Below are 20,427 nucleotides of genomic sequence, written 5' to 3'. Positions count from 1 at the left end.
GGATATGTTTTGGAAGACGAAAATATTTCGTCACTAATAAATTCTCCATGTGTCGTACTACATTTTGATTGATTGCGCGACGAATATATTTTCGTCTCATAAGGTTAAGTTGAAGGAAACGAAAATATTTCATCACCAATAAATTCTCCATCCCCACACAACGTTGTTTTTGTATTTTTGTTGATTAGGCAACGAACATATGAGTTTGAGGCGAAAATATTTTATCACTAATTATTCCTCTTTATTAAAATGTCGTCAGAAACTAAGAGACACTCTCACCTTAATCACTTACTTTCACACACACACAAATACTAAAGTCGTGACCCGAAAAGACACCCTCTACAAACCCTCATTTCTCTCTCGCACTTGAGTCTCCTCTCTCACAAGTATTGAAGCTGTGACTTGAGAAAACAATCTCTATAAACCATCTCTTCTATTTCACACTGAAGCTCCTCTATTATCTCTTACATTTAAGCCGTTTGTGCATGCAAACATTATTATCCAATAAGACATTTTGTGCAAAGCTACTATTCTTTCTCATAGTAAACCCCTTTCCACAAAAAGAAAATAATAATAATAATAATAATAATAATAATAATAATAATAATAATAAAAATAAAAATAAAAATAAAAACAAGGAAACAAAATACAAGAAATCTAGGCTATTGTGACAAAATTTGGTGACAAAATTTTTTTTTTTTGTCTTAAAATTTAACCCAAAGATGACAAAATATCAATTTTGCCGGTTTTAATTTTTCTCAAACGTATAGGAGACGAAAAAAAAATTTCGTCTGCAAAATGCAAGCGCCAATTTCATTTGCATTGGCGCGAATTATTTTAACTCATTAGAGACGAACATTTTCGTCACCAATAAACACTTCATCATGCAAACAATGTCGTTTCATCTTTCTATTAAATGGGCGACAAATATATTTTTGTCTTGGAAGAATAAGTTGTGGGAGATGAAAATATTCGTCACTAATAAATTCTGATTGATTGCGTGACAAATATATTTTTCATCTCGTAAGGTTATGTTGTGGAAGACAAAAATATTTCGTCACCAATAATAAATTCTCTGTTCTTGTATTTAATGAGACAAAAATATTTTATCACTAATTATTTCTCTTTACTAATATGCTATGGTTTTGTGTTTCGGAGCACTGAAACCATGACCCCAAGAGACACACTCTGACTCTTATCACTCATTTTCATGTGCACGGACACTCAAGTCGTGACCCAAGAAGACACTTTCTACAAACCCTCGTTTCTCTCTCGCACTTGAGCCTACTCCTCTCTCACAAGTATTGAAGTCGTGAAGCAAGAAGACACTCTGTAAACCATTTCTTCTATTTTCGCATTAAAGCCCCTCTCATATGTCTCACACTTAAGCCCTTCATGCATGCCAGTATTGAAGCTATTATCCAAGAAGGCACCCTATGTAAAACCGACTATTCTTTCTCATAGTGTAGGTGCCTCTTGCATAAGCACTTTTTCTTATTGTCTGAACCAACTCTACCATTTCCGTCTAAAACACCCATTTTAGAAAAATCGCAGGTCAAAACCCCTCTTCACAAAAAAAAAAAAGAAATAATTAATATAGCTATTTTTTTGTGAGAAACAAAAACAGCGGAAAAATTAATAATAATTTTTTAATTTTCAAAATTAATAGAAACCATTACCTTGTTTAGTATGAAGTTTTCAATAATTAATTTGTAATTTTTAATCAATATTTTTTTAGTGAACATTTTTTAATATTATTATTTTTTTTTCTTTTTTTTTTTTACTTTTTAAATCCCTTTAATTTAGATGAGGGAAAATTGCAACAGTTGTCCCGGTACTTTGGTCCTTGTGTCATATAAATGGTATGTGCCATATCTATATCTATCTATCTATCTATCTATCAATCTATCTATCTATCTATCTATATCTATATATTATATAAGGAAAATGGGAGTTTTTAACTTACAAGCTTTGTAGGAGCTCCAATATCCCAATCTTAATTTTCTAAATTTTTGATTTAAAAAAAAAACTCAGCATTTATTGACTTCTCTCAACCCACTTTTTGACTTCTTCCATATCTACTCCTACATCTTTTTCAACTTCTCCCATGCATTATCGTTGGTGATGAGATTGTTAAATTATTTTTATAAAAAAATGTTTAAAAAAATAATTTGTATATTAAAAAAATATCTAAAACAAACATAAATTCTTATTAAATTTATTTATCTATCTATCTATATATTATATAAGGAAAAAAGGATTTCTAACTCACATGCCTTGTGGGAGTTCCAATATCTCAATCTTAATTTTCTAAATTTTGGATTTAAAAAAAAAAAAACCTCAGCGTTCATTGATTTCTCCCAACCCATAAGCCTTTTTGACTTCTCTCATGCCTATTCTTATACCATTTTCAACTTTTTCCATACATTATGGTTATTGATGAGATTTTTAAATTATTTTCATAAAAAAAATTTAAAAAATAATTTGTATATTAAAAAAATATCTAAAATGAATATAAATTCTTATTAAATCTATATATATATATATATATATTGTACAAGTAAAATGGAGTTTCTAACCACAAGTTTTGTGGGTTCTTCAATATCTCAAACTAAAATTTCTAATTTTTTGATTTTAAATAAATTGATCCACTACAAGAAAATGCACTTTTAGCAACCACTCTCTCTCTCTCTCTCTCTCTCACACACACACATTCATCACTCTCTCTTTCTCTCTCTCTTCTCTATTTGTCTCACACTTATCCCTTTCTCTCATCACCCATCTCCTCTACCACATTCACCACTATTGCAAATGCCATTTCGCTACCACTGTTGCCATTCCACATCTACAACTAATATTATTACCACCATCGCCACCACTCCACTACCACCACCACCACTATTGCCACTACTACTACCATTACCTCTCCTCCACCACCGCCACTCCATCTCTTCTACCACTACCACAACTTCACCACTAATCTCCTTCGTCATCACCACCACCACCATCCCCTCTTATACACCACCTTCACCACTACTGTCGCTCCCCTCTCCTCTAGCAAAAAAAATTAGTTCCTGATTTTTAGTAACAAAAAAAAAAAAAAATGGGCCGTAGAAAAATATTTTTCATTGACCACAAAAAATTAACTTTATTTTAACAGAAAATATTTTTTATTAAAATATTACCCCTACTTCTACCAAATAAAAAATAATAATAAATTTTTTTCATTAAAATAAAAATGAAACAAATAAATTTTCTCCTTTAGTAACTAAAAAAAATTAAAAAATCAAAATAAAAAAATTGCATTAACTACAAGAAACAAAAATAATAAAATTATTTTAACAAATAAATAAATAAAATCCCATAGTGTGATCAATATATATTCTCAAAAATAGTCAAAATGCCCAATTTTTCCAAATTTCCTCAAACCCTTTGGCGCCTATGATTTCTTTTTCCCTCCTCTCATTTTCACGTTCAAGCCTCTCTCTCTCTCTCTCTCTCTCTCCCCACCTCTCCATCTCCATCTCCATCTCCATCTCCATCTCCGCGCTACTCATCTCACTCTCATTCTAACTCCTCCATCGACAAGAGCTCGAATCTACAGAGCATCAATGTAGAAGCACACTATAATATAAGGAACCAGGGATTCTAGAGAGCTCGAATTTGCTGAGCAAGTTGTTGCCCTCGTAAACCCTAACATTGGTATGTATTCTCTTGTCTCTCACTCTCTCTCACACTTTATTTATTTATATTTTATTTTTTTTATCTTCAAGGCTTGAATCTCATGCTCTAGGTCGACGACCCTATGTGATCTCCAAATTCGCTCTTAATCTCCAAATTCGACTCCCTCAAGTAAAGGCTCCCTCCTTTGTTTCATGGTTTATATATGTGTTTTCTTAATTTACTCTTTGAATTTCTTCTTTTTACCTTCATTTTTGTTCTACATGAAAATTTTTAATTTGAATATTATATAGTTTAAAATCACTATAATACTGAACATATGAATGTAAAAATACTATATTTTGGTGTCAATCGTCATTGTTGTGTCTTGATGAACCCTTCTTTCCTGAGAAGAGAACCCGAATCTTTTGAAGTTATTATACGATGCAGATTAGGGTATTTAAGTAAAATAAAAAATTTTAATAAAGTGGAATAGTATTAGTACAATTCGAATCTTGGTTTAAACTTGCATAATTTTACTGGGTTTATAATTTTTTAAAAGAAAAAGAAGAAAAGGGAATAACTTTTGCTGGGTTTTTTAGGGTTTCATTTTGACATTGTAATCTAAATGTGCCAAAATGACATTTGTAGAAATATTATCAAAATTTGACATTTTAATACTATAACATACTAAATTATAACTTTATTTCATTTTCGTAATGCCCAGTGAAGTTAGTCTAAACTGGTCATTTAAGCAGTCAACAGGTTATCAAACATGAGTAACTCCATTCCAATAGCAAGAAATAATCTGAAATGTGCCTATATTCTACCAACAGCAAACATTAATCATAACGTTAAAATCTCAAGCTATGAAGCATGGACACTCCAAAATTGATGCCGTAGCAGTGTCCGACACGCGGACACGCCGTGGACACGTACGGGACACGCCAGATGGCGTGTCCCTTTAATTTAATGATTTTTTTGGAAGGGGACACGGCAGGGACACGGAGGGGACACGCGTGTCCATTTCTGGACACGCCATGGGACACGGCGGGGCTCGTTTTTGAATTTTTGATATTTATTTGGGGTCAAAGTATAATATTTATAAAGTAAAAAAAAAAAAAAAAAAAAAACAAGCCCTAATCGAAACTGAGTAAAGGAGAAAAATCAAACCTGCCTCAGTCGAAGCCCTCTCTCTCAATCGAAGCCCTCTGAAGTTGATCGAAGCGCTATCTCTCAGTCGCAGCCCTCCGACGTCGATCGCAGCTCTCTGACGTCGATCGAAGCCCTCTGACGTCTATCGCAGCCCTCAGTCGATCCAGTCGTCTGACTTCAGTCGATCCAGTCGTCTGACTTCAGTCGATCGAAGCCCTCTGACTTCAGTCGATCCAGTCGTCTTCGAGGTAAGCCCCTCTCTCTGCGTCTCTCGCTCTCTCTCTTTCGCCTCTGTCTCCTCTTTCGCTCTCTCTCTCTCTCTCTCTCTCTCAGCTTTCGACTGAGATGAGATTGAGTTTTATTTTTATTTTTATTTTTTTTACGTTTATACAGTATATGTTATCTTTTATTTATTTTTTTTTTTATTTTAACCATATACTAATAAGCCTCTTTTTTTTTTATTTTTTATTTTGATATATATTATATGTAAGACTTTTTTTTTTATTTTTATTTGTTTATATGTTTATATATATATATATATATATGTAAGAACTTTTTTTTTAATTATATGTTTATATATATGTATATATATGAAACTGTATTTAAATTCTGTTTTTTTTATTTAAATTTTTTATTTAGATGAGGCTATTTTTTTTAATTATATGTTTAAATTCTATTTAAGCTCTTTTTTTTATTTTTTTATTTATCCTTCTAATGTTAATGTTAATTTATAGGAAAAATGTCTAGTTCAAATTCTGCCAATAACACACCATCTGCCTTTGATGCTGAAGATGATAAGCCACTGTAGAAATATGTGACTAGATTAGAAAAATCTGGTGCAAAGGATTAGAAAAATCCGTGTCCGTATCCGTAAAAATATATATATATATAAAAATAAAAAATATATATATATATATATCTACATAACACATAAAAATATATATATATATATATATATAAAAATCGCCGTGTCCCCTGCCGTGTCCGTGTCCCCATTTTTTAAAAATTCCCGTGTCCCGTGTCCGTATCCGTGTCCGTGTCCGTATCCGTGTCAGTGTCCGTGCTTCATAGATCTCAAGTAGCTGATTCCAAATAAAAAATAAAAAAAATATTTTAGCACAAGTTATCCAAAACCTCAAATCATAACCCTAAAGAACTTCATATAGTAACACTGTCTAAGGCTTTGTTTGGGAAGTAGCTAAATTAGTCAAAAAGCCCCCATAAAAAGTCAACCTATTTTTTTTACTTTTTTGTATGTCTTTTCGTAAAAAGTCAAAGAACCATAAAAAAAACAAATTCTCAAGCAAAGCTTAAGTACTCTTATTAGCTTTTGTGGCAGTAGCAGTAGTTTGACCCCGAAACCTCCTCTTTACAAAGAGACCAAGCTTATAGCCAGGAGGGGCATCACGGAGAACGGTAATGACATGGCCAATGTGTTGGTGGTTACCACCATCATGAGGATGCTCCACCTCTTTCATAGCAACACCACAAACCTTGGGCCAACGGTTCAGATAGACTCTATACTTGTGATCTGAATTTCCGGCCCCATATGGAGGCTTGATCCTAAATAAATTGGAAAATGGTCAAAATAATGTTTTCAGATGTATAAAGATTGTCAGAACTTGACTATTTCTCAAATCTCATTTTTGGGATTTACCGAATTTCTTTTAATCTACTAAAATTAGTGACACCACTAGGTACAAGATAGTTAAATAAAAAAATTTTAAAAAAAGTTTTATAAAGCCAAATTTTCAGCTATAAATTAGAAATTTGAAAAGTAACAGAGCAATTACCCACTTCTTGAGTGCATTACTTAAATTAGTTAATAAAGTTCTATAAAGCTTTATTGGAACTTGACAATTCTATTTTTGAAGAAGTTTCCACAGCCATCTGTGTTTTCCTTTTGTTTCAAAAATAAAATTAAAAAGAAAAATCTGCACCTAAATCTCAAATGAGAAAGGAAGCCCATTGGCAGAGTTTGAAGAATAGTCTATGGCTGAAGGAGAAGCGAAGCATTATTGAGCTGGTACTTTCTTGAAGACAGCTTGGTTGTATGGGACTATTTGACATTTTTATACAGGAATACAAGAATTATTATAGAGCTATTTGATTGGGTTTATCTGTATATGTGCCCTATTGGAAATTATCAGGAACATGTTTGTCAGGTCATACACTGAGGTTTTTAGTATGTGGGTCATGTTTCTGGTTAAAAATTATGAAATAATAGTGTAATTTTTAAATTGTGTGCTCACCAAACCAAATGAATCTGTTGCCTTTATTTTTTTTGCTACATGGACCTGTTTTTTTTAATCAGCTCTAACAGTTTCTATTGGCCTCAAAGCAATGTTATTTTGGCCGCCTCATTGTCTTTTTGGCACTTTCAACCTGGATCAATGTCTACTTTGTTAAGGATCACGTCACAAATATGACCTAAAGCTATTGTTTGTTCCATAATTTCATTTCCTAATGACTTTATCTTATTCAAATAATAATGCTGTCTAAAAAGGTACAGGGTTGTGCTTTCAAATGATAAGGGAAAAACAGCAGAATAAGTTCTATTACATATGTTATTCAACAATTTCTCAACTCACAAAGAAAATTTACTTTTTTGTGCCCTAATGTCTTACTTGACTTGCTCTATTTTATCTATCTCAGGGTCTTGATTTTGTCATTGATGTGGGTGTTAGAGTGGCTAATCTGTCCACTGTAGTTGACATAACAGGGAGTCTCCCAAGAATCATTCGGCAAGGAAAGGTAATTGAGTATGTACTATTCATATTTTGTCTCACATTGCATTGTTTAATTGCATATAACGTGTAACTATTTTTCTCTATATGTGAGCTGGTTTTCGTAGCATGAATTTGTTCTCACTCTCTCTCTCTCTCTCTGCCTTGAAGCAATTGTGTTTTTAGCCGTTGAGGCAATACTTGTTGTGATGTAATGGCACTTACATCTCTATTGAATTTGATGATTGGTTAATGGAGTTCAGGGGCCTAAACAACCCTGGATGGTGGCAGAAGATGATAAAGATTCTGTTGTAGAAGAAGAAGAGCTCACCCTTGTGCTGCTTAAAATCCAATAATTCATCTTTGCTTACCTTGGTACAGAGCTTAAGAAATGATCATTGAATTTGAAAAGAGGTTACAAATGGGAATTTCATGAGATACTTAGGAAAAGATGGCCATAACTGGAGGAAGAAGAAATATGGAAAGATAGGGAAGGAAGCTCATGAGAGGCTCAAGGTTTGTGCGAAAGAATGATGCTTGTTGAAGGCAATTTTTATTTTTTAAGTTGATTTTGTCTACACCAAACAGAAGTTTGTGACTTTCAGGAATTTTGCACTCTATGATATAATGAATAGTTTATGTTGTATATTTTTATTACATTCCAAAGTAATTTGCTTGTATAATGTCCTTTCAGGCTGGGAGTGTTGATGTGCTGCATTGCTACATGGAGAAGAAAATGAAAATTTCCAGAGGCGAAGCTATTGGTTGCTTGAAGAGTGAGTGTCTAAAAGTTTGCCTTGCTTTTATCGAAGTTTGTGTTTATTTTGTCAAATCTTTTCACTTTGCTTTCTCTCTCTCTCCCCCCCTCTCTCTCTCTCTATATATACACACATATATATAAATCTGTCTGTATTATGGAACACCTCTGGACAATTGCTTTTAATATGAAGTTTATCTATTAATTAGTATTAGCATATAAAGGTTGATTGAATGTAAATGCCTACTTGCAGCGTCTTGTACATGTACATGCATAAGTACAGTCCTCTTATACTATTTACCATTGAATAAACATCAATTACTGAGTAGAATCTGGTTCGTTAGTTATATCTACTTCTGGAACAATTTTGCTACTTTGGAAGTCCCATTACCTTTGTCTGTTTAGGAAAAAGATGAAATATGGTTTAAAGTTTCACCTGTTTTCTTTTTCATACTAATCATTTTAATGTTTGGAATTACAGCCATGTCTATAGCTGTAAACTCATGTTAACTTGTATGAACTTCCATGAAATTGACTACACACCTTGAAAATTGAATCAATTTACGGAAGTTAATGAAAATCTGACCAATTTTGTTTCTTTAGTTGTTATTTTGGAAGGGCTTTTGCTGCACATTCTCATTTGCTTCTTATTTGGATGACACCTGCTGCAGGGAGCGCTCGAACATTATTCTTGTCCACTACCACGAAGTAAAGGTTACAAATTTATTCTATTATTTCTTTGTTTCTTCATTAAAGAAATTCACAATTGATAAAATTTGTATACCATGTCAGATGATTCTTGAGCCAATATATATTATACATTGAACAACAAAAGAACTTGTTTTTATAGCAACTCAAACAACAAAAGAACTTGTTTTAATGGTCTTATTATTATTATTATTATTATTCTTTCATCTATATGATAGTATTATTATTATTATTATTTCATGTATAGGGTAATTTGTTATTAGTTGCTTTCTTACTAGAGAATAACAATGCAATTGTAGGATTATGCCATGGAGTTAGATGAGACACGCATACGTAATGCAGCACACTTGATGGTTGCCAGTTTGGCTGGAAGTTTAACTCATGTAACTAGCAAGGTTTCATCTCAAACTAGAGATCTCTTTTGCTGTTCTATTGTCCTGTTTTGTTATCTGAAAATATAGCATTCCTATCTGATTAGAATCTTATGTTTGTCTGCCTTTGTTACCTGGTGTTTGACAATGATTGTGTGATTACTGATAGGAACCCTTATGTGGCTCAATATCAAGTCAGCTTATGAATTCGCTTCAGGGTTTAAATATTGCAAGTGAACTTGAACAAGCTGTGCAACTTGTTACTAATGATAACCTTGATCTGGGTTGTGCATTGATTGAACAAGCTGCAACAGAAAATGTTAGATTGCTTTCTATTTTCTTCCACAAGAATGCATTTATGCATATATTTATTTATCTATCCGTTAATGCATATGTTCACTTCAGTACTTTTTATTCACATTATGCTAAATTGATAATGCATGCAATAACAGGTAACCGTTTTCACTTCTAATATTTGGAAAAGCTGTTTTAGAAGTATAGAAAACTGAAGAATACTTTGTTGTTGGATAAGGTTCTGAAATGGCCCATCATGTTTCTTCCTCAAATGAAGCTTGCTACACAGGCGAAAATATGGCTTAAGAAGTGTGGATTGAGAGGGAGAGTTGATCAATCATCCCTAGAAACTTAGAATTCGAGGTGTTAACGCCCAAAAATCACCAAATGGTGTCGGAGTTGCATGAAACTTGGCACACACGACCGTCTAGGCATGAGAAACTTGTGGGAGAAGACGAGACTCGAATCGGGTCACCAGTTTGGGAGTTAGAGTCAAATTTCACGCTAGGCAAACTAGTTCCTTAAAAAGCTTAGAATTTGAGATGTTGACACCCCAAAATCACCAAATGACGTCGGAGTAGCATAAAACTTGGTACACACGACCGCCTAGGCACGAGAGACTTGTGGGAGAAGTTGGGACTCGAATCGGGTTCCTAGTTTGGGAGTTAGAGTCGGATTTCACGCTAGGCAAACTAGTTCCTTAAGAAACTTAGAATTTGAGGTGTTGACGTCCCAAAATCGCCAAACGGCGCCAGATTAGCATGAAACCTAGCACACACGACCGCCTAGGCACGAGAGACTTGTGGAAGAAGACGTGACTCAAATCGGGTTCCCGGTTTAAGAGTTAGAGCCGGATTTCACTCTAGGGAAATTAATTCTTTATGAAACTTACAATTCGAGGTGTTGACGTCCCAAAATCACCAAACGATGTCAGATTAGCACGAAACTTGGCACACACGACTGCCTAGGCACGAGAGACTTGTGGGAGAAGACGGGACTGGAATCGGGTTTCCGGTTTGGGAGTTAGAGCCGGATTTTATTCTAGGCAAATTAATTCTGTAAGAAACTTAGAATTCGAGGTGTTGACGCCCCAAAATCATCAAACGGTGTCGGATTAGCACGAAACTTAGCGCACACGACCGCCTAGGCACGAGAGACTTGAAGACAAGACTCGAATCGGGTTCTCGATTTGGGAGTTAGAGTCGGATTTCATTATAGACAAACTAGTTTTGAGGACCAAAGGGTAGGAAGAAGCAAGGGGAGATAATGGCTGATGTTGTCAACTTTTTGAGGACCAAAGGATTCACTGGACACCTTGGAAGTTGAGGGGATTCATCCACAAGTGGACATACTTCTTGGTAAAGTATATTAACTTTAATATAACAAATTTTATAAAAGAATATATGTTTGAAGAATTAGAAAGTAATGGAAACATGCATAGGACATCCAATTTGTACAGGTGCACGGGATGTATAAATTGTGAATTAGTCTAAAAAATATTTCTTTTTCTCTATACTTAAAGCTTCAAAAAAGGCCGTCGAAAGGCTAAATTATCACACAACCACAGATTTGTACAGGAACTAACAGAAACACCTTAGAAGGGACCAATATAAGTTGTATGAACTTGCGGCACATTAATGGGATGCACCATTTGTGAATTAGTCTTAAAATTAATTTTTTGTTATCATAATCTAAAAAAAAAAAGTCTGTTAGAGGGATAAATTATATAATTGATCTAATTGTAAATTGATGAGTTACTAATGTTTTTAATCTATTGTATAATTAATTAATTACTAAAGCTTTTAATTTATTTTTTTGAAGATTGGATTGGGGTGGCATTTTTGACGTGCAACAATGATGTAATTTGCTTGAATGTTCATTTTGTTTGATAAGGATACAAATACTTTGTGGAGTTGCACTAGTTATTGTTGGATGTTTGGTTGAATTGTACAAGTTATAACTTTTGGATATTTTGTGGATATTGCACTATTTTATTGTATTAGGATGAACTTATTTGTAATGATGAATGGATATTTTCATTTTGTTAATTCGTAAATGTGTTGATAACATATTAGGTTAAGTTGTGAATGAAATTGTTATATTCAACAGGTTTCAACATGAACAGGGTTATATTTGTTGAACTAAAATTCAGATTTTGATAAAATAGGTATATAATGTGGAAAAAAATATTATGGAATTAGTGACAATTTTTCATCCCTAAAGAAGGTTTTTTCATCTCTTATTTAGCTTAGGTGGAAGATTAATTTCGTCATGAATTCTTTATTTCGTCGCTAAATGAATTTGTCATGACGAAAAATATTGTCACATTTTGTCACTATTACCCTCAATGTGTGACGATTTTTTTTTTGGACATTATTTCATCATTTTTGATAATGAATTTGTTTTTGTTTCTATTGATAGTTTCTTTGACAAAAAAATTTCGTTTTCATTTATATTAAACGTGACAAAATTATTTCGTCTTTACTTTCTTTCTTTAATGACAAAATATTTTGTCACTAATTACTTACAAGTATGTTTCCAACAGAGTGTATTGGAGACAAAAAAATTCGACACAAATTTATCATTTTTAATGATGAATTTGTTTGTCTCTATTGGTAGTTTCTTTGACAAAAAATTTTCGTCTTCGTTTATATTAAATGTGACAAAATTATTCCGTCTCTATTTCTTATATTAATGACAAAATACTTTTGTCTCTAATTTCTTCCTTTAATGACAAAATATTTTGTTACTAATTACTTACAAGTATGTTCCCAACAGAGTGTATTGGAGACAAAAAAAATTGTTACAAATTTATCATTTTCAAAGACGAATTTGTTTTTTCGTCTCTAAGACCCTTTAGCGACGACGCTTCGGCGACAAAACGGGTGACAAAAAAATTTCGTCGTAATTAGTTTGAGTGACGAAATATATACATTTTGGGACAAATTTGTTTCGTCTTTAAATCCCAAATTTGTTGTAGTGGTTGCTCATACAAGGCTCCAGTATGCAAGTCTGCTACTGGCCTGTTGCTGTAAGATTTTGGGTGCTGTTGGGTTGGAGCTGGCTCAAATTTTGGAGTATGTTGCCACTCAGTTGTTATGCTGTTCTGCTCAGATTTAGGAGTGAGCTTGCACAGATTTTGTTGTTGTTTTGATGCTCAGATTCAGTTGTTCTTTTGTTTTTTTTTTTTCTCCTTCGTTTCTTGTCTTTGTTTTGCGTTGATTGTTGGTTTCTCACCAACTAGGAGGTTGGAGCTTTTTTTAGCTCCGAATTCCTCTTTATTGATGTAATTCGGTTGTTTTTCATTAATAAAGTTTCCTTTGCCGATCAAAAAAAAGTGTGGCGGTGATGGTGTGGTGACATTGATAAAATTTTAGTTCAGAAAACATTTTTAACCTTATGAAAGTGAAAAATATATTTTTTTCTGAATAAACTTATTTTTCATTAATCATTAAAAATAATATTTGGGTAAACTACCAATAGGTCTTAATAGTTTGACTTAATTCCTATCAAGTCTTATTAAAAATAAGTCTTGGTAAAATTGTCGCTAAAAATAATTTTTTTGTGACAATTTTTTATGTCACTAAAAATTGACAATTAGTAACTTTTTTTGTCATGATTTTTATAAATTGTCACTAAAACTTACAATTAGTGACGTTTTTTTATGATAAATTTTTTTTCATAAGACCTATTAGACAATAAGTCCACTTATTAGGACCTATACGTAAATATCCCAAAATATTTTTCATTAACTTTCGTTTTTTATTATATCAAATATCAAAAAATAAAAAAATATTTTTTTTAAAAAATATTTTCTACCCAAACTGTTAGGGTGACGTAAACCACTCAAGCTTAGAACTCAGCAAAAATAATGCTACACCCCAAAAAGAGCCACAGAACAGAGTCAACACAGCCATCCTTTCCTCGTCAAAAAAAATTTGTAAAGTTGGACTCGTGACAAAATAAATTTAATATTTTTAATTTTATCAATTTAAATTTAAATTTATTTATTTATCTTTAATTTAAATTAAAAAATATTTTAACCATGAAATTCAATATAGGAGTATATAAAATATTTAAAATATTCTTTTTCTTTGAGTTTAATAAGTAAAATATTATTTTTCTGCTAATTTTACTCATTGAAAATAGACAAATAATTTAAGTTGAAAACAAATTAAAAAATTAAGATTTTAATTAGTAAAATTAAAAACTCAAATTTTATTTTTATACAAGCTTAAACCTTGAGTTTTTTTTTTTTTTTTCTTGTAATTTTCCCAAGTAATTTATGGTGCTAACAATTCACAAGCTATGTTTGGCAGGTGGTTTTGGGACTATTTTAGCCATAAAATGACAAAATAAGCTAAAAAATTAGTAAAACAAAATGCCACGTCTAAATCATAATCATTTTTTTTTCTCACAAAAGTCAAAAAAATCAAAAAAATCATCCAAATGAGACTTTTTAGCCCCAAGCTAAAATAACTGAAAAGTTAAAAAGTCAAAAAGTCAACCCACATCCCAAACAAAGGCATATATAGCTAGATCAACTAGGACATTTAATCTAATGATTGTGCAACACTCTTTGTTGCGTGAGATCTCGAGTCCAACATTTATATAGAGGAGTTTGATAATGTTTGTGGTGGTATTTATTTCTTCCCCCATTCTGGACGTTGTATGTAAACAGTAATGAAGTGGTTGTTGGGCTTGCATGTAGTAAGTTTAGTAATTGATTGTTAGCTGGATTGGCTTTGTTAACTATCTAGCTATTATGGATTAGTAATATATTTGATAATGTAATATTTCTTATATAATTGCTCTCCTATCGATCAACAAAATATATCTATATATATAAGAATCTCTTTCATTTTGGTGGCTTGTACTTTTTTTCCTATTTTGCCCTAAACTTTTAGTTCGATTTTCTATTTTCTATTTTGTCCTTTATTAGTTGGTGGATTGACCTTGAATGAAGGGTTTTTAGAAATTATGTAAGATTTTTGGGTCAATTATGTAAGGGTTTTGAATTTCGTATTTTGTCCTTAACTTGTTTTTTAATTCGCCATTTTGCCATTTTTTTTGTTTCTATATATGTAAGAATCTCTTTCATTTTGGTGGCTTGTACATTTTTTTCCCTATTTTGCCCTTAACTTGTATTTCTATTTTCTATTTTGTTCTTTATTAGTTTGTGGAATGACCTTGAGTAAAGGGTTTTTAGAAATTATGTAAGGTTTTTGGGTCAATTATGTAAGGGTTTTAAATTTCCTATTTTGTCCCTGACTTGTTTTTTAATTCTCCATTTTACCATTTTTTTTGTTTGTTTGTTTCTTTTTTGTTTTGTTTTGTTTTTTGTTTTTTTTTTTGGTGGCGTTTTGAGGGTTATTTTGGAAAATTAACTTTCATAGAGGTATCTTTTTTAGGTAATTATATTTACACACTGTACAAACTCTCAGTACACATCATAAATACTGTTCAGATATAAACTTTTAAAAATTGATAATTTTGTTCTATTTCACTAAATTTAATGATATTGGCCTTTATTTCAATTAATTTAGTATTATTTGAGATTATTATCCAAAAATAAGATTTGTTCTCTTAGAATTGAATAGAGTAGAAGATTAAACAAATCAAACGTTCATATTGTAAGGTTTGTCACACTACAAGAAAAAGGGGATACAACAACGTTTATTTAGTAGCGTTTTTTAAAACGCTGTAAAATATGAAAAATCTAGCACACGATTTTGTTTTCTACACGCCGGTCATCGGTAAATGGTAGGACAACGTTTTTGAAACGTTGGGCTATGGTTAAAACGGTGTAGTTTAGTTTAGATAAAAGTACTTATTTTTCTTTTAAATTTCTTTTTTGCTTTTAAGAGTCGTAGGAGTCCAAGAGAGAGAGAGAGGCGACTTCAGAGAGATACAGAGAGAGAGAGAGAGAGGGATCAACACTTGGTGGTTCGATTTGGATCGATTCTTCGTCATTTTGATCTTGAAAAGCTGGTTCTATATTTGATTTGACCGTTTATCTTAGTTATTGTTCGAATCTCTGTAATTTAAATCGATCTAGGGCTCGTTCTTCTTCGTGTTTGGGTGCGGCATGGCTCAAGGTAAGGGATTTGTTGAATTCACCGAAGATCTGTGTAGTTTCATGGCTAAAAAGTAACGATCTAGAATGTATTTACGTTGATGTTTGTAAATTCAGTTTCTTCTTCACTCGATTTGGTTGAAATCTAGCATTTTTTCTTTTGCCTTTTGTGTTTTGCTTCTTTCTTCTAATTTTCGTTCTCTTCCTCTTTATGGTCCGCACATTGGGATGGAGTTCTTGATCACCAGCAAATGGAAAGAATGGAGTGGTGATAGAGAGATGTTGCTGCCGATCGAGAGTTGCATCCAACAGCCTCGGTATCACAGAACACTAGTTCAGGGGCTTGAAGCGTGGTGCTGTGTCCTTCATCGACAGCTCAGCCTTATCAATCTCTGCTTCAAGTAGACCAATTTCAAGCTCATTCGATCTCTGCTTCAGTCTATACACCGCCATTGAAGAGCTCAATCGAGTTTGGCCAGGTCAAACTCATCCAAAAGTTAAGTTCAGATATGTCAAGCACATTTATGCAAACTTAATCAAAATCACATATTTTTTCATCAACTAAAAATTTGATTTCCGTTTTCGGATTATCTTCTTCACAAAAAGCAAAACCAGTCCTTCATTAGCATTTGATTTTATACTTTGTTTTTGGAGATTTTGATCGAAAATCAAGATTTTAAAGCTCCAAGCTGTGGTCTATGCTCTGTTTTACAAGATTTTTTTTTTCTCTCTCTCTTTTTTTTTTTGGGGGGGCTTCAATGTTGAATTCGTTTCTTCGTTTTGCCAAACAGAGCACAAGACATTGCTTTTTACTAGTATTTTAAATTTGTTCATTCAACTCTAAGATATGTCCCTCAAGTGTATTGTATGTATATATATATATATATATATATGAAGCTTATTGCTTGTTTTGGTTGCAGAGTTCGCAGAGGGGTCGCCATTAGAGGTAGTTCCATTTTTGCACTATTTTCTTGAGAGTTGCACTAGCATAGGGAAATCAATACTAGGAATTTGTAAGAGATGAGAAGACATGAGATATTTGGAACCTGAGAAAAATTAAGAAATGTTGAGTTTGAGCAAGCCTAGTAGATATTTGGAACCTGAGAAAATTAAGAAATGTTGAGTTTGAGCAAGCCTAGTACTGTCATTTGGTCTGCTTGAGTTAAGTAGAGTTGCACTTTTCTTGTTCATTTTATTAATAAGCAATAAGCTAGGCCTTATAGACATGCAGCTCATGCATAATTGTTTAAAAGGGTATTTGTTTACTTTGTGGTCTTGCATTTTACCATATCATTGTGAAGTTTTTTGGATTCTCTAATATGTTCAGTGTTCTTTGCTTGTTGCTAAATGAAGGTTATTTTAGGTTGTTTTCCAGCTAGATTGTGGAAACACTGTCAATATATTTTCAAATGTTGTTAAAGCATTAAAATGTGGCCCCTGTTTTGGAATGTTTTTCCATCTTCATGTTTTTGTTTAAATGTGCTCAATAGGCCCATTAATTGCTAAAGCAATGGTTGGCTATCTGTCTGTACCTGTCTTTTCTTTTTAAAGAGATACTTGAGACCAATTAGAGAGGAATCCATGAATATTTTGCTATTTGCATCATAAACTAATGATGATGATGATGATGTTATTAATTGCTAAGAGAATAGGGGTTTTCTCGATAAAATTTGCCCCATTTATGTGGTTGCTTTGTTGATGTATTCTGGTTTTCAAAACATTGCTTTGAATGGTTACATCATTACAGCTAGTTTCTTAATTGAAATTTATAAAATTATTATTGCATAACATTAGATGTTATGTTTACTGCAATTTTCTTTGGTAGCCGCACTTGAGCTATAATATGTGCCTTCAAGCTCTATGTATAATTGAATATAGGCTATAAATTGTTCAATTTTCAGAGGACATCCACTCGCACCCCAAGTGTGCTAAATGTTTAATCATGAATCTATTAATGTTTACTAAAATTTTTAGTTGCATTTGTCACAAACTTCATGTGTTTACTAAATTATGTGAGTATTAGGTAGTATTAAGAGTTGTCTTGCCTGGCCAACTCCCAATTGGCTTTGTATGCATTGTGGATTGCATATTGTCCTATTGACTAATTTGTAGTCCTTATGATTATCGTTGTATTGAACTATCAGGCATACATGGCACTTAATGATATAGATGCTGCTATCGAAAGTTTCAAGAAGGCATTGGAATTGGAGCCAAATGATGGTTTGTGACAGTTTCTAACCTTGAACTTTTTATAAATATAATGCATTGTTAAAACTTTCAGCACATTATGAATTTCACTCTGATGAAATCCTAAATAGCAAAAGAAAAAAAAAATTAACTTGGCAATAATTACCTTCTCTGTGGGCTACAAGTTTTATTTTTTATGGGTTTTTTGTATTCTACCATAACATTAATCTATTTTGGGAGATGGCTGAGGTCTTACTGAAAGTCATTTTGAAATTTGAATGACAGTTTTCAAGTACTAAACTAGATACTTAATAGTCTGGAGTTCGTAATTTTCATAGAATTGAGGTTTGAAACGTGATAACTGACTTGGTTTCTGGCATCTTTTAGCTAGAATAAAAAAGGAGCTGGCTGCTGCAAAGAAGAAGGTTAGTATGATTGCATAAAATCTGAAACATTTTTTATGGCATTAAATGCTTATCAGCTACTGGGGTTTGAATTGTTGGAATTGGGACAGATTTCGGATAGACGAGATCTGGAGAGAAGCATATTCTAAGATGTTCCAATAGCAGTTGGTGGTTGCATGGTATGTTGGACCCCTTTTAAGAACTATTTCTCTGATTCTTTTTCCTTGAAAGTGTGGCTTTCTCATTTGGTTCTGGAATACCAGGCTACCATTGTCTCTTAGGAACAATATACAGTTAGTTACTGTGCTGATTCAATGTTGGATTGAGTGAATTTGTTCAGGCTTTTTCACACATTCAGGTAATGTTGCTTTTGCTTTTCAGTCAAGTCTGGGTGACTTTTGTGTATGTCTACCAGTTTGCATCAATTCAAGAAATTTTCACTTAAGTTGTGGAGATTTCTTTGGCTGATCCATCTTATGATGATTTGACCTTAATTTGTTTCGGGTTATAAAATAGGGTTAGCTACACTAAGACTCCCTCAACTGAACGAATATCGGTTTACTCTCCCCATCTATGAACCGGTACAGTCTAACCCCTTAACTATAAAACCGTGTAAATTCCTCTCTTGGAAGAAAAAAATTCACTACAATGGTGATAGCATGCCATAACCGACTTTATAAATTACCATGTACGTATGATCAGTCCCGCTATGCAGTAGTTACAAAATTATGTTGGAATGGGTTGTTACATTTGAATAGTGGGGTTCACCATCCCATATGTAGTTTTATTATTGGTTGGTGATACTACATGTCAATGTTGACATGGTATAAAGGAGGTAAACTGATGGTATTCTTTAATAGTTGAGGAGGTATTGGTGTGATTAACCCTATAATTTTTTGGTAATGACAATTTTTTTGGGGATCCTTTTTACTGGTTTTCTGGAAGAAGATAAATAATTATTTTGTGGTGTTAGCAAGTTTTCTTTGCATTTGTTATGCTTTTTCTGATGGATTTTCTTTTCTTTAATTTGACTCCCAGGTTTTCATTTGAGGGTGAAGAACATGAGCATATATCCAAAACCGGCAAAACAACTATACAAATTTCAGGCCAGAGCCAAATTTTAACAACTAGATTAATCTATTTTTATTTATTTATTTTTGAGTTGTTGTAGCTACCTGATCCAATGTCCATATTTCTCAAGGAACAACTACGTGTCTGGAGAGCATTAAATGGAGATATTTGCTTGACTAACCTTTTTTTTTTTTTTTTTATCACTGTTGGTTTTCGGTGTACTATCTTAAAATTATATGGGTCCATGATAATAACATGTGCTGTATTGGCTTTTACACTCAAGGGTTACTTTCTCTTGAGTATTCATGATAATAATATTTTATTTGCTACTAATTTCATTTTTTTTTTGTTACATTTATTCTTTTCTTAATATTTTAAATTTTGAGATGATGATGGAGTATATGAATTTGGTTGTGATTTTTGTAATTTCAATTTTGATGTGTTTGGTTGAATATATATATTTTTTGAAACAGGGTTTGGAGAATTCTAGCTAGTAGCAAATAAAATATTATTGCCGAATGGTTAAAATTTCATTAGGTTGCATTCCCCCCCACCACCCAAAAAAAAAGAAAAAAGTGCTTTTAGTGGCGTTTTTGTAAAAAACGCCGCTATAGGGTCTATATGACGTCATCCCGCCGGAAGGAATCACCGCCGGTGATTGTAGCATGACGTTTTCTAAAACGTCGCAATAAGGTCTACAACGGCGTTTTTTAAACGTCACAAACATATAACGACGGCCGTATCTGCGGCGTATATTAAAAACGTCATCAAAGGTTTTAGCGGCGTTTTTGAGATAATTAGCGGCGTTTTACAAACGCCACTAAAAGCTGTATTTTTTGTAGTGTCAAGCATATCATTTATAAAAAAAATTCAAATTAATCGAATATGTTTTGAATTGTTCAAAAGAACTTCATGCTATTTTAAAAAAAAAAAATAAAAGGCATTTTTATCCAACAATTGGAGAAAAATAGGAAAAAATATGAGAAATTTTATTTACACGTAACATCATACAAACTCT

General features: G+C 32.6%; 2 long non-coding RNA genes across 13 annotated transcripts; both read left to right on the top strand.

The window, feature by feature from the left end:
* The first annotated feature begins 3,442 nt into the window (after nucleotides 1–3,442).
* Nucleotides 3,443–11,716, top strand: LOC114278241 (uncharacterized). Of its 5 annotated transcripts, XR_014336896.1 has the most exons (9): nucleotides 3,449–3,702; nucleotides 3,794–3,852; nucleotides 7,471–7,569; nucleotides 7,805–8,057; nucleotides 8,236–8,317; nucleotides 8,970–9,012; nucleotides 9,306–9,401; nucleotides 9,547–9,696; nucleotides 11,493–11,716. It is a non-coding gene; the product is annotated as an uncharacterized LOC114278241 (long non-coding RNA). The 5 variants fall into 5 exon arrangements; XR_014336898.1 differs by having other exon boundaries at nucleotides 3,443–3,702; nucleotides 8,902–9,012; nucleotides 9,306–9,696; XR_014336897.1 differs by having other exon boundaries at nucleotides 3,445–3,702; nucleotides 3,774–3,852; nucleotides 9,306–9,696.
* A 3,831-nt stretch (nucleotides 11,717–15,547) lies between these two features.
* Nucleotides 15,548–19,747, top strand: LOC145796462 (uncharacterized). Of its 8 annotated transcripts, XR_014336894.1 has the most exons (8): nucleotides 15,548–15,769; nucleotides 15,996–16,226; nucleotides 16,668–16,693; nucleotides 17,892–17,967; nucleotides 18,322–18,359; nucleotides 18,449–18,517; nucleotides 18,602–18,696; nucleotides 19,377–19,747. It is a non-coding gene; the product is annotated as an uncharacterized LOC145796462 (long non-coding RNA). The 8 variants fall into 8 exon arrangements; XR_014336893.1 differs by having other exon boundaries at nucleotides 16,668–17,967; XR_014336890.1 differs by having other exon boundaries at nucleotides 15,996–16,693.
* The last annotated feature ends 680 nt before the right edge of the window (nucleotides 19,748–20,427 follow it).

Source organism: Camellia sinensis, chromosome 7 (assembly GCF_055761805.1).
Source record: "Camellia sinensis isolate YWXY chromosome 7, ASM5576180v1, whole genome shotgun sequence".
NCBI classification, from domain to species: Eukaryota; Viridiplantae; Streptophyta; class Magnoliopsida; order Ericales; family Theaceae; genus Camellia; species Camellia sinensis.
The sequence above is the reverse complement of the archived record's forward strand: the minus strand, read 5'-3'. Positions and strand labels throughout refer to the sequence as shown.